This window comes from Phoca vitulina, unplaced genomic scaffold (assembly GCF_004348235.1).
Source record: "Phoca vitulina isolate PV1807 unplaced genomic scaffold, GSC_HSeal_1.0 scaffold25, whole genome shotgun sequence".
NCBI classification, from domain to species: Eukaryota; Metazoa; Chordata; class Mammalia; order Carnivora; family Phocidae; genus Phoca; species Phoca vitulina.
In genome coordinates, this window is record NW_022589728.1 from 8052950 (window position 1) to 8065029 (window position 12080).

A 12080-nucleotide genomic window follows, 5' to 3' on the forward strand; every position below is an offset into this window, starting at 1 on the left:
TCATATGTTGGCTGTTAATGCATATGTGAGAATTGCTTTTTCCAGGGAAGCCATTTTACATTTTCCTGTGCTACTAAAAAATGGAGATATGTACATTATTCAGTCAAAATACACATTTTAATTTATTTTAACTTCTTTTTGCTCCTTAAGTTACTGTCTGGTATAAGTTTAGCCCCAAAAGAACCATAGTTTTCAAAAATAGTTCATTTTCCCTAAATGCCTGCTTTCTGCTTTGAGGTAGAAGCAATATAAACACTGGAAAGTATACTTAGTTGGGTGCTATGCTGCCCAGATAAGTCCTTGATTGAAATAAAGAGAAATGTATTTCCTTTTCCTGAATTTTTTTGGCTATCACAGTTTTTATAATGAAGACAATTTTATCTTACATTTATTATATCTCTCCTTATATAATTTGGTCAGAAAGTATATGGAGGGGTGCCTGGGTGGCTCAGTCGGTGAAGCATTTGACTCTTGATTTCGGCTCAGGTCACGATCTCTGTGTTGTGAGATCAAGCCCTCTGTCGGGCTCCGCACTGGGCGTGGAGCCTGCTTAAGGTTCTCTCCTCCCTCTGCCCATCTGCCCCTCCCCCCCATAAAAATAAAAGAAGAAGAAAGAAACAAAGTATATGGAAAATATGCCTAAAAGTTCAAGAAAAGTCAGCACAAGAATGTGAAAAATTTGGTCTAAATATCTCTTATTTTGGGGAATGTCTGCTTTCAGACAGATGGAGTAGAAATATTCTTCTATATTCCTGCCACTAAGTACAACAAAAAACTCTAGACATTATATGTATAACAAACATAAGAAGATTCTAAAAGTGGAGAGAAGGTTTACTGGGGACATTGGGACTTGATGAAGATGAACATGAAGATGAATTGTCTGCCTTTTCTTTTGCCTCATATGTCCCAGACTGAATACTGGAAGAAGCTAGCAACCTAAAAATGCCAATGGGCACAGACTAAAAAAATAAAATAAAAATAAATAAATAAATAAAATAAAATCCTGTTTTCTTTGGTCACATGGTCAGGAAAAGGACAGTGTACAAAGACAGAAAATCTTCTAGGCAATAACCATTTTACTCTGGCTAAGACCACGGGAAAAAAAAAATGTGTCACTCTCCTACCCTTCCTACCAAAGACTGAATGGAAAGCCTAAATATTCACAGCTTCCAGACTATAAAATGATACCTCAATCTCCTTAGACAGGGTGATATCAGAAAAGAATGAGTAGGAAGTCAAAACTTCTGCCTCTGGGATGCCTGAGCGGCTCAGTCAGTTAAGCGTCTGCCTTCGGCTCAGGTCATGATCCCAGGGTCTTGGGATCAAGTCCCACATCGGGCTCCTTGCTAAGCAGGGAGTCTGCTTCTCCTTCTGCTCCTCGCCCTGCTTGTTCTCTCTCTCTCTTTCTCTCTCTGATAAATAAATAAATAAAATCTTAAAAAAAAAAAAGAAGAAACAAAACGTTTGCCTCTGCTGGGTGGTAATGAGACCCCCTCCTTCCATGACGTGTTAGCGTAGACCATATTAGGATCCTGAACTTCCATCTCATCTGGTAGCAATGAGGTGCTTTCCCATTTCCTCTCTGAGGTAATATCAGAGGAAGAGTCATGGAGAGTCAGACTTTTCACTAGGAATGAAGCAATAGGGTATCACTGCAGATCCTACATCAAAAGTGTAATAAGAAAATATTATGTACAACTCTATACACATAAATTTGACAACTTAGATGCGATGCACCAAGTCCTCAAAAAACATGTATTACAACTCACCCAATATGAACTAGATAATTTGAATAGCTTTGCCACTATTAAAGAAATTGTATTTGTAATTAAAGACCATCCAAAAAAAGATATCTCCAGGACAGATAATTTCACTAGAGAATTGATTTAAAGAAGAATTATGAAAGATATAAAGGAGAATTAGCACCAGTGTTACACAATATCGTCCAGAAAATAGAAGGGGGACATTTGCCCATTCATTTTATGAAGCTAATGTTATCCTGATCCCAAAACCAAAGACAGTACAAAACAAAGACAAATAAAGGCCAACAGCACTCATGAATATAGATGCAAACATCCCTAATAAAATATTAGTAAATATAATTTGGCAATATGTAGAAAGATGTTTATATCTTAACAAAATGGCATTTATTTGAAGAATATAAGGCTGGTTCAATATTTAAAGATTAATAATGCAGTCTACCATATTAACATTAAAAATCACATAATTCTATCAATTGATGAAGGAGATCATTTGACAAAATTCAACACCTATTCATGATTAAAATATCAGAAAACTAGGAACAGATGAGAAATTCTTCACTGACAAAAAACATCCATAACACCACCTTATAACTACATGATATTTAATGATGAAAAATTGCATGCTTTCTGCCTAAGCAGGGAGAAACAAGTAACAAGCAAGGATGACCAGTTTCATTACTATTATTTAATATAGTATTAGAAGTTCTAGCCACTTCAGTAAGGCAAGAGAAAGAAATAAAGGCATACAATTTAGAAAGAAAAGGGGCAGGGAACCTTCCCTATTCACAGATAGCATGATCATATATGTAAAAAAATCCCAGGAAATCTACCAAAAGAAAGAGAAAAAACTTTTAGAACTAGTAATTGAATTGAGCCACATCATGGGATTCAAGATCAATACAAAAATATCAATTGCATGTCTATACACTAACAATGAACACATGGGCCCTGAAATTAAAAATACAATACCACTTACAATCCCTCCCAGAACAGTGGGAAACTCTAGTTAACACAGATACCAATTCTCCTGAAGTTGATATACAGGTTTAATGCATTTCTATTGAATTCATAGCAGTCTTTTTGATATAGAAAAGATGATTCCAAAATAATATATGGTAAGGCAAAGGAACTAGAATAGCTAAAAACAATTTTGAAAAAGAATAAACTATGAGCAATCAGTCTACTCAGTTTTAAGACTTATTATATAGTTTGAGTAATCAAGACTGGGTGGCATTTGTGGAGCTGCAGATACCTCGAACAATGGAATAGATTATACAATCCAGAAATAACCCCACACACATATGCCCAGATGATTTTTAACACGAGTGGCAAAGTGATTCAAAGGAGGAAGGAAAGCCTTTTTGACAAATGGCATTGAAGTTTTGACATCCATAAGCAAAAAAATAATGCATAAACTTCAACCTACACCGAATACCTTATACCAAAAATGACTCAACATGGATCATATATTTAAAAGCAAAATATAAAACTGTAATATGTTTAGGGGCCCCCGGGTGGCTTCAGTTGGTTAAGAGTCTGCCTTCAGCTCAGGTCATGATCTCAGGGTCCTGGGATGGAGCCCCACATCGGGCTCCCTGCTCAGTGGGGAGTCTGCTTCTCCCTCTCCCTCTAACCCTCCCCCCCCACTGATGTTCTCTCACTCTCTCTCTCTCAAATAAATAAATAAAATCTTTTTTAAAAACCCTATAATATGTTTAGAAGAAAAGAAAACATAGAAGAAAAACTTCAGGACCTTTTGTTTCACTAGAGTTCTCAAATATGAAAAACATAACTCATAAAAGAAAAAAAAGGATAAACTGGGCTTCATCAAGTTCAAATCTCTTATCTCTTAAGATGATAAAAAGATAAACTACAGATTTTGAAAAAAATATTTGCAAGCCATGTCTGTTAAAGGAATCATATCTAGACTATATAAAGAACTCTCAAAACACAGAAGTAAAAAACAAAGAACAAACAAATCCAATTAAAAAATGGGCAAACAACAGATATATGGAGAGCAAATAAGGGCATAAAAGATGTTCAACATCACTAGCCATTAGACTACATTAGACTACCCACCCATTAGAACAACTAAAATAAAAAAATAGTGACAATACCAAATGCTGATGAGGATGCAGAGAAATTGTATCTCTCATACATTGCTGGTGGGAATGTAAAATGGTGCAGCCATGTTGGAAACTAGTTTGAAAGTTTGTTAAAAACACTAAACACATATTTAACATGTGACCCAACAATTCCCCTTTTGGGCATTTATCTAACACAAACTAAAAATGTTCTAAAATAGGTAAATGGTTAAACAAAACAATACCATGGAATATTCCTCTGCAATACAAAGGAGTGCACACAAATAAAAAGAAATGGAACAACCCAAATAAGTCTCAAGGATATTATGCCAAGTGAAAAAATTCCAATATAAAAAAACTCACAGCATAATTTCCCATGTGATTTCATTTGTATAATATTCTTACAATTACAAAATATAGAGATGGAGAAAATTTTCATGGCAGGGGTTAGGGTTGGTGGGGGTAGGAGGTGAGTGTGACTACAAAAGGGAACCCCATGGGAGAACTTTCCCATGACACAATAGTTTTGTATCTCACTGAAGTGTGGTTACACAAATCTACACATGCAACCCCATGACAGAACCATCCACACACTTTGTTCCAGTGTCAGTTTCCTAGTTTTGAGATTGTGCTCTATGTAATAGGTAACCAGTGGGGGCAACTGGGTGGAGGTATGTAGTTCCTCTCTTTGCTATCTTTGCCATTTCTTATGAACCTATAATTACTTCAAAAACAAGAAGCTTAAAAAAATCCTAATTTGTCTCTGGTGGTCTGTGGAACTCGCTGTCTGTATGACACCCCGTGTGGCAGAATCAAGGAGCCCTTTAAAGTATATGTGATTTTTTATTGAAAGACTTGCTCATCTGGTGATAATTTGGGTCACTGCCTTCTAGGTTCCTATCTCTTTGACTTGGGAACAATCGAAGAAGTCCTACTTGAGCTGAAAAGTTTGGGAAGCAGATCTGTGTTTCTTCATAATTTTAAAATGCAGAATAAAGCAACAATGGATACTTTTAGTTGTTCTATAAATAAAACACTTCCTCTTTCTTTTAATGGAGACAGATGGATTGAGTCCCCGCTGAGTGGCCATTAAGGGAAGCAGTGTCTGGTTCACATATATCTAGTTGCATAGAATATGGTAAATGATTTTGAAGCTAATGTCTGTCATCTAATATATATATTTTTTAAAAGTAGTACATTTTGGGTATATTTAAAAATTCCTGAAAGCCATTTATTAATCCTAGATCTAATTCTAATTAAACCGGAATTCATTTAGTTTTTGTTTTAGAATTAGTATATCTAGAGCAAGTTTATTTTTTACACACTTCAAGCTTTTCACATAATGCATAGCTAAATGTTATTTGGCAAGTCACTCTAGTTTCACATCCTTCAACATCCTTTGGTGGTACTTTTCTGTGCCAGGGGGGCCCAGATCATAGAACAAAGAAAGACCTTCCACATCGTCTGATCCAGAGGGCTCAAATTGGCAGTCAGAATGTGTTCTCTCTTGGAGCATGACTATTTTTTAATGGGATTTGAATGTTTTTGGATGGGGCACAAGATATCCCCAATTGGCCAGAGCCCTCTGGGTTGCCTCCAGGGTTGCCTCACACCTCTCTGGGTCGCCTCCAGGGCCTTCCCACAATGCATTCCTTGCTTGGAATTTGAGTGTGACACTCCTCCTCCTTGTTGAGTGTTCTCAGGGATGAAAAAACAGAGCCCAAATGGGATATTCAGTTATTTTATAAAGGTCACATGGCTAATTCATTGCAGAGCTGGGTCTACGTCTATACCTCAGTCTTCTTGTCCCCCACTTACTCCACTGTCTTATACACACAGCAGGCATTTAAGAAAAATTAAAATAAAAAACAGGTCCTAGGAGACATCCAGAAATCCCACATGTACAGAAGAATTTCTCCATGTGTCCAAAAATGCTCTAAGGAGCAGCCCAGAAGGAGACTCAGGCCAAATTCTGAGTGATCTCTTACTGCCTCATGTGGACCAGACCCCACTGCGGGAAACAACCCGCTGCTCTGCCAGCTCCCTCCCATCCCCACCCCACCCCCTGTCCAAATTGATTTTGTGCTTCCTGTTTTTCTGTGCTTGACAAAGAAAGCAAAAGTAACATGCTGTCAATGGATAGTTGCCAAAAAAGCAGAGTGGCCTTTAAAAAAAATCACTTGCTTCAAATTCCCAACTGCAGTTCAAAGTTGCCTTCCAAGCAGATACTGCATTATGCTAATAATATGCTAAATCATTAAGGTCTTCCTATTCGTCTATTGATTGTTTAAGTAGAATGTTATGACAGGGAAGTTTTGGTGCTAGGAGTATTGACCGCCTTCAATGTGTTCTTAAGCAGGCAACCTTGGTGCATACATTACACTAACTCGGATAAATTGCATATCATAAGTCATTTCATCTTGATGTTGCACTGAGACAGTCTTTTGGGAACTTTAACATTCTCGAAACATTGATAAAATATAGAACATATAAAAATAATATTAATAATTACTTATTATTTATTGAGGGACTTCTCTGAGCCAGGAATAGTGTTCGGCATTTTACCTGTATAATTTCTAATACATCATTGCTACCTATAAGGATTACTGTCTTCTTTGTACATTTGGCGGAACTGAGACTCAACGGTGAAGTCACTCTGCTAAACTCTCTTGGCCACTAATGTCTATTATCAAGATTTGAACCTAGATCCATCTGAGTTGAAGTTCATGCTCTTATAAAAATGTCCAAATGTTACCTGATCATTTTTTGCCTTTGAGCTCTGGGAGATTGGACACATAGTTAGATGTTTTGGGCTTCAAACTTTTACTAAGCCAGTTCTCCTACTAGTGACAAGGTAAGGGGCATTGGGGGTGCAGTGAGCACAGCACAGCAGTGGCCCTCTGTTAAGTAGTAACATACATAATTTAGACGCACATTCGGCACTAGCAAGAACCCAGTGCACACTTACTGCCCGTGTAGTGACAGTCTCCAGGAAAATTGGCAGAGGTGAGGAGAATGGGGAATGGGGAGATTGGGTTTAGAATGGGTACTTTGACCCCTAGTAAATAGAATTTTCACCAAAAACAAGGATCAAGGCACCTGGGTGGCTCAGTCAGTTAACTGTCTGCCTTCAGCTCAGGTCATGGTCCCAGGGTCTTGGGATCAAGTCCCACACTGGGCTCCTTGATCATCGGGGAGTCTGCTTCACCCTCTGTCCCCCACCCTCCTCTCATGCTCTTTCTCACTCTGTCTCTTGAAAAAATAAATAAATAAAATCTTTAAAACAAAAACAAGGATCATTTTTAAAAGGCTGAGTTACAGAATGATTTTCAAGTTGAGATCCATGGAGATGTCTTAATACACAGGAGGCTGGAGGAAGGGACAAGTTGAAGAGGAGGGAGAATTGAAATGGTGGCACTCAGGGATCCAACTGGCTTGAAGCAGAGTAGGGCTTGTCGCTCTGTGTACAGTAGAGGTAATGTAGACAATTTGTCCTTTAAATAGAGTACTTGGGGAGAAAAGAACTCTGAAGTTGGAGTTAAATTGGCTTGAACTATTTGGAAACTAATCATGGATTATATAAAGATAGATACACAATTGTTTATTTTACTTTAACTTCAGAATTTTGGAAAGATTTCTACTTCTTGACTATATAGCGCTCGCTCACTCTCTCTTCTTTTTCTTTCTCTCCCATAGAAAGTAAGAATTTTGATCCTACCATTAATCCTGACTATGAACTTCCTTCTAAATTTTACCTTCCAAGCAGAACACAGCTCAATATAACTGTTTGCTAATTCTCCATTCAGACATTACATGGACTAGCTTTCTGTCAGACAAAGGGAGAGCCATTATATTCCACTGAGTAATTAATAACAACATTCATTCTTTCAACGGGGACTAATAATTTTCTTGCTGCCTTTCTAAAATACTATGCTTTGAGCTTTGAAAATCCACTCTCATTTTCATGATTTTTTTCTCATCTTTAATACCTTTTTCTTATCCAGGTCTTCATTCTTTATCCTTCTTATGCATGGCTCATTCGTTCTGAATGTGAAACTGCTCTCTTTCTTCCTTCTACCACAAACTGTTCTTTTACTAAGCTTTGGGCTCTGTTCAAAGTCTTTCAAAATACTGTTTCCTATTCTTTCTTTCTATTCTTGTAACATTATTTACTTAAAGCATTTAGAAATGAAATCGCAAGACTTTTTCCCAGGATTGACTCTCATCAGCTGTTTTCCCTGGAGAACAATGTGCCATCAAAAATTAGACAGAAAAATCCAGCATGGTTTTTATTTCAGTTCAAGAAACATTTGTTGTATGCCTCCTACTTACTAAGTCATGTGCACGGTACATAGAATCGCATGATTCAAATAAACAGTCAGTTCCAGAAACCCTCCTTTAGGGTTTAGAAGCCTAAAGACCAGCTTCTTTAGGGTCACTCTCCATAACCTTCCTCCTGACTCCTTTCCCCTCTCAGCACATAAACTTCCCTCTCTTCTCATAAAAGAAAAGCAAACAAATATGCCCTGACCATACCCACCGCCAGATATAACTGATGCTCTCTGCTTCACAGGCAACATTTACAGAACAACACACTGCATTTCCCAGCTCCACTCCTTCCACTCCTGTCCAATATTCTAACCCTTTTTGCTCCTACTTAAAAAAAAAACTTATATATATATATATATATATATATATATATATATATATATATACACCATTAAAAAACCACTCCAATTATTCCCTGTACTTGGATTTGTCTGTTTATAAATCTGTTTCCCTTACTAGATTGAGCCCCATGAGGACAAGGAGAAGGTTTTACTTATTAGGTTTAATAATGCAAAATTGCTGTTTAAATTGCCACTAACTGGAGGAGGAGCAAGATGGCGGAGGAGTAGGAGACCTAAATTTCGTCTGGTCCCAGGAATTCAGCTAGATAGGGATCAAACCATTCGGAACACCTACGAACTCAACAGGAGATGGAAGAAAAGAACAGCAGCAACTCTCTGAACAGAAAAGCAACCACTTTCTAGAAGGTAGGACGTGCAGAGAAGTGAATCCGAGGCGATATTTGGGAAGATAGATGGCGGGGGGAGGGGGCCTCCATCAGCCTACCAGCAAGTGATAGAGCCGCAGAGCACAAAATCGTAACTTCTAGAAGTCAGTTCTGCTGAGGGACATCGCTCCAGTGGCTAAGCAAGGGGTGGAACCCTTGCTGGGACAGTGTGGTCTCAGGACCCTTGAGGTCACAGAAAGACCGGGGGTGCCTGAGTGCAGCAGAGCTCCCAAGTATCAGAGCAGGGAAGCCGGCTGTGGAGACAGAGCCGAGGAGCGGGCTCTCAGCTCAGGGTTGCCATAAACCATGATCCGTGGCACAGTCGGGCCACTGCTCTTCCAGCCGGGACCAAACAAGCGGCAGATCCAGGGAGACTCACCTTCCTCCCCCGGGAGGAGTGGCTCAGGAGTGCACTGCAGGGATCTGCTGGGTTTGGAGACTCCACACGGGGTCGTGTGCCAGAGATAAAAATGCTCAGTCACAGGTCAGGTGAGCATGGAGGGTGGCTGGAGACCCGGGAGACAGGAGTGATTGACTGCTTTTCTCTGGGGGCTCGCTGAGGAGTGGGGTTCCGGATTCTCGGCTCCTACAGGGTGGAGATTGGGAGGACACCATTTTCACTCTCATCCTCCAAAGCTGTACGGAAAGCTTGCAGGGAACAAAAGCTCCCAAGAGCCCGGACCGGCAAGGGCATTTGAGAACCACGGCAACAGGCACCCCCCCCAGAAGATCAGCAAGAACAGCCAGCCAAGACCAAGTTTACCGAGTAATGAGAATGGCAGAACTCCAGCACTAGGGGAATACAACACATCAAATTCATGGCTATTTCCTCCCTGATTCTTTAGTCTTTCAAAGTTAATTTTTTTAATTTTCTTTTTTTTCTCTTTCAATTTTTTTTTAATTTTTCTTTTTTCCTTTTTCAACCAACATCTTATCAATTCCTTTTTTAAAAATCTTTTTTATTTTTCATTTTTACAGTCATATTCTATCCCTTCATAGTAGTTAACCTTATTTTTGGTATATATATAAGTTGTTCTCTCTTTAAAATTTTGGGATACAGTTTCTTCTAACAGACCAAAATATACCCCTAAATCTCTAGGGTATGGCTTTGTTCTGTCTCCTGCCTGATCACATTCTCTCCCCCCTTTCTTTTTTAATTTCTCTTCTTTCTTTTTTCAACCAACTTCTTCTCTTATCAATTCCTTTTAAAAAATCTTTTATAATTTTCATCTTTACAGTCGTATTCTATCCTTTCATCGTATTTACCCTTATTTTTCTACATATATAAGTTTTTCTTTCTTTAAAATTTTGGGAGGCAGTTTCTTCTAACACCAAAATATGCCCCAAATCTAGTGTGTGGCACTGATCTATTCACCAGCCTGATCAAATTTGATCATATTCTTCTATTGTTCTTTTTCTTTTTCTTTTTTCTTATTTCTTTCTTTCCCTTTCTTTTCCCCTGGTTTTAGGTCTCTTCTGATTTGTTTAGTGTATATTTTTCTGGGGTTACTGTTACCCTGTTAGCATTTTGTTCTCTCATTGATCTATTCTCCTCTGGACAAAGTGACAAGACAGAAAAACTCACCTCAAAAAAAAGAATAACAGGCAGTACCAACTGCCAGGGACCCAATCAATACGGACATTAGTAAGATGTCAGAACTAGAGTTCAGAATGACGATTATAAAGATACTAGCTGAGCTTGAAAAAAGCATGGAAGATACTAGAGAAACGCTTTCTAGAGAAATAAAAGAACTAAAATCTAACCAAGTCGAAATCGAAAAGACTATTAATGAGGTGCAATCAAAAATGGAGGCTCTAACTGCTAGGATAATGAGGCAGAAGAGAGAATTAGTGATATAGAAGACCAAATGAGGAGAATAAAGAAGTTGAGAAAAAGAGAGATAAACAACTACTGCATCACTAGGGCAGAATTCAAGAGATAAGTGATACCATAAAATGAAACAATATTAGAATAATTGGGATCCCAGAAGAAGAAGAAAGAGAGAGAGGGGCAGAAGGTATCTTGGAGCAAATTATAGCAGAGAACTTCCCTAATTTGGGGAAGGAAACAGGCATCAAAATCCAGGATGCACAGAGAACCCCTCTCAAAATCAATAAAATAGGTCAACACCCCAACATCTAATAGTAAAACTTATGAGTCTCAGAGACAAAGAGAAAATCCTGAAAGCAGGTTGGGACAAGAGGTCTGTAACCTACAATGGTAGAAATTAGATTGGCAACAGACCTATCGACACAGACGTGGTGGGCCAGAAAGGATGGGAATGATATATTCAGAGCACTAAATGAGAAAAATATGCAGCCAAGAGTACTATATCCAGCTAGGCTGTCACTGAAAATAGAAGGAGAGATAAAAAGTTCCAGGAGAAACAAAAACTAAAAGAATTTGCAAACACGAAACCAGCCCTACAAGAAATATTGAAAGGGGTCCTCTAAGCAAAGAGAGAGCCCAAAAGTAACATAGACCAGAAAGGAATAGAGACAATATACAGTAACAGTCAATACAATGGCACTAAATTCATATCTTTCGATAGTTACCCTGAATGTAAATGGGCTAAATGCCCCAATCAAAAGACACAGGCTATCAGATTGGATTAAAAAACAAGACCCATCGATATGCTGTCTGCAAGAGACTCATTTTAGACCCAAAGGCACCCCCAGATTGAAAGTGAGGGGGTGGAAAACCATTTACCATGCTAATGGACACCAAAAGAAAGCTGGGGTGGCAATCCTTATATCAGACAAATTAGATTTTAAACCAAAGACTATAATAAGAGATGAGGAAAGACAGTATATCCTACTTAAAGGGTCTATCTAACAAGAAGATCTAACAATTGTAAATACCTATGCCCCTAAACATGGGAGCAGCCAATTACATAAGCCAATTAATAACAAAAGCAAAGAAATATCGACAACAATACAATAAGAGTGGGGGACTTTAACACCCCCCTCACTGAAATGGACAGATCATCTAAGCAAAAGATCAACAAGGAAATAAAGATGTTAAATGACACACTGGACCAAATGGACTTCATAGATCCATTCAGAACATTCCATCCCAAAGCAACAGAATACACATTCTTCTCTAGTGCATATGGAACATTCTCCAGAATACATCACATTCTAGGTCACAAATCAGGTCTCAACCGGTACCAAAAG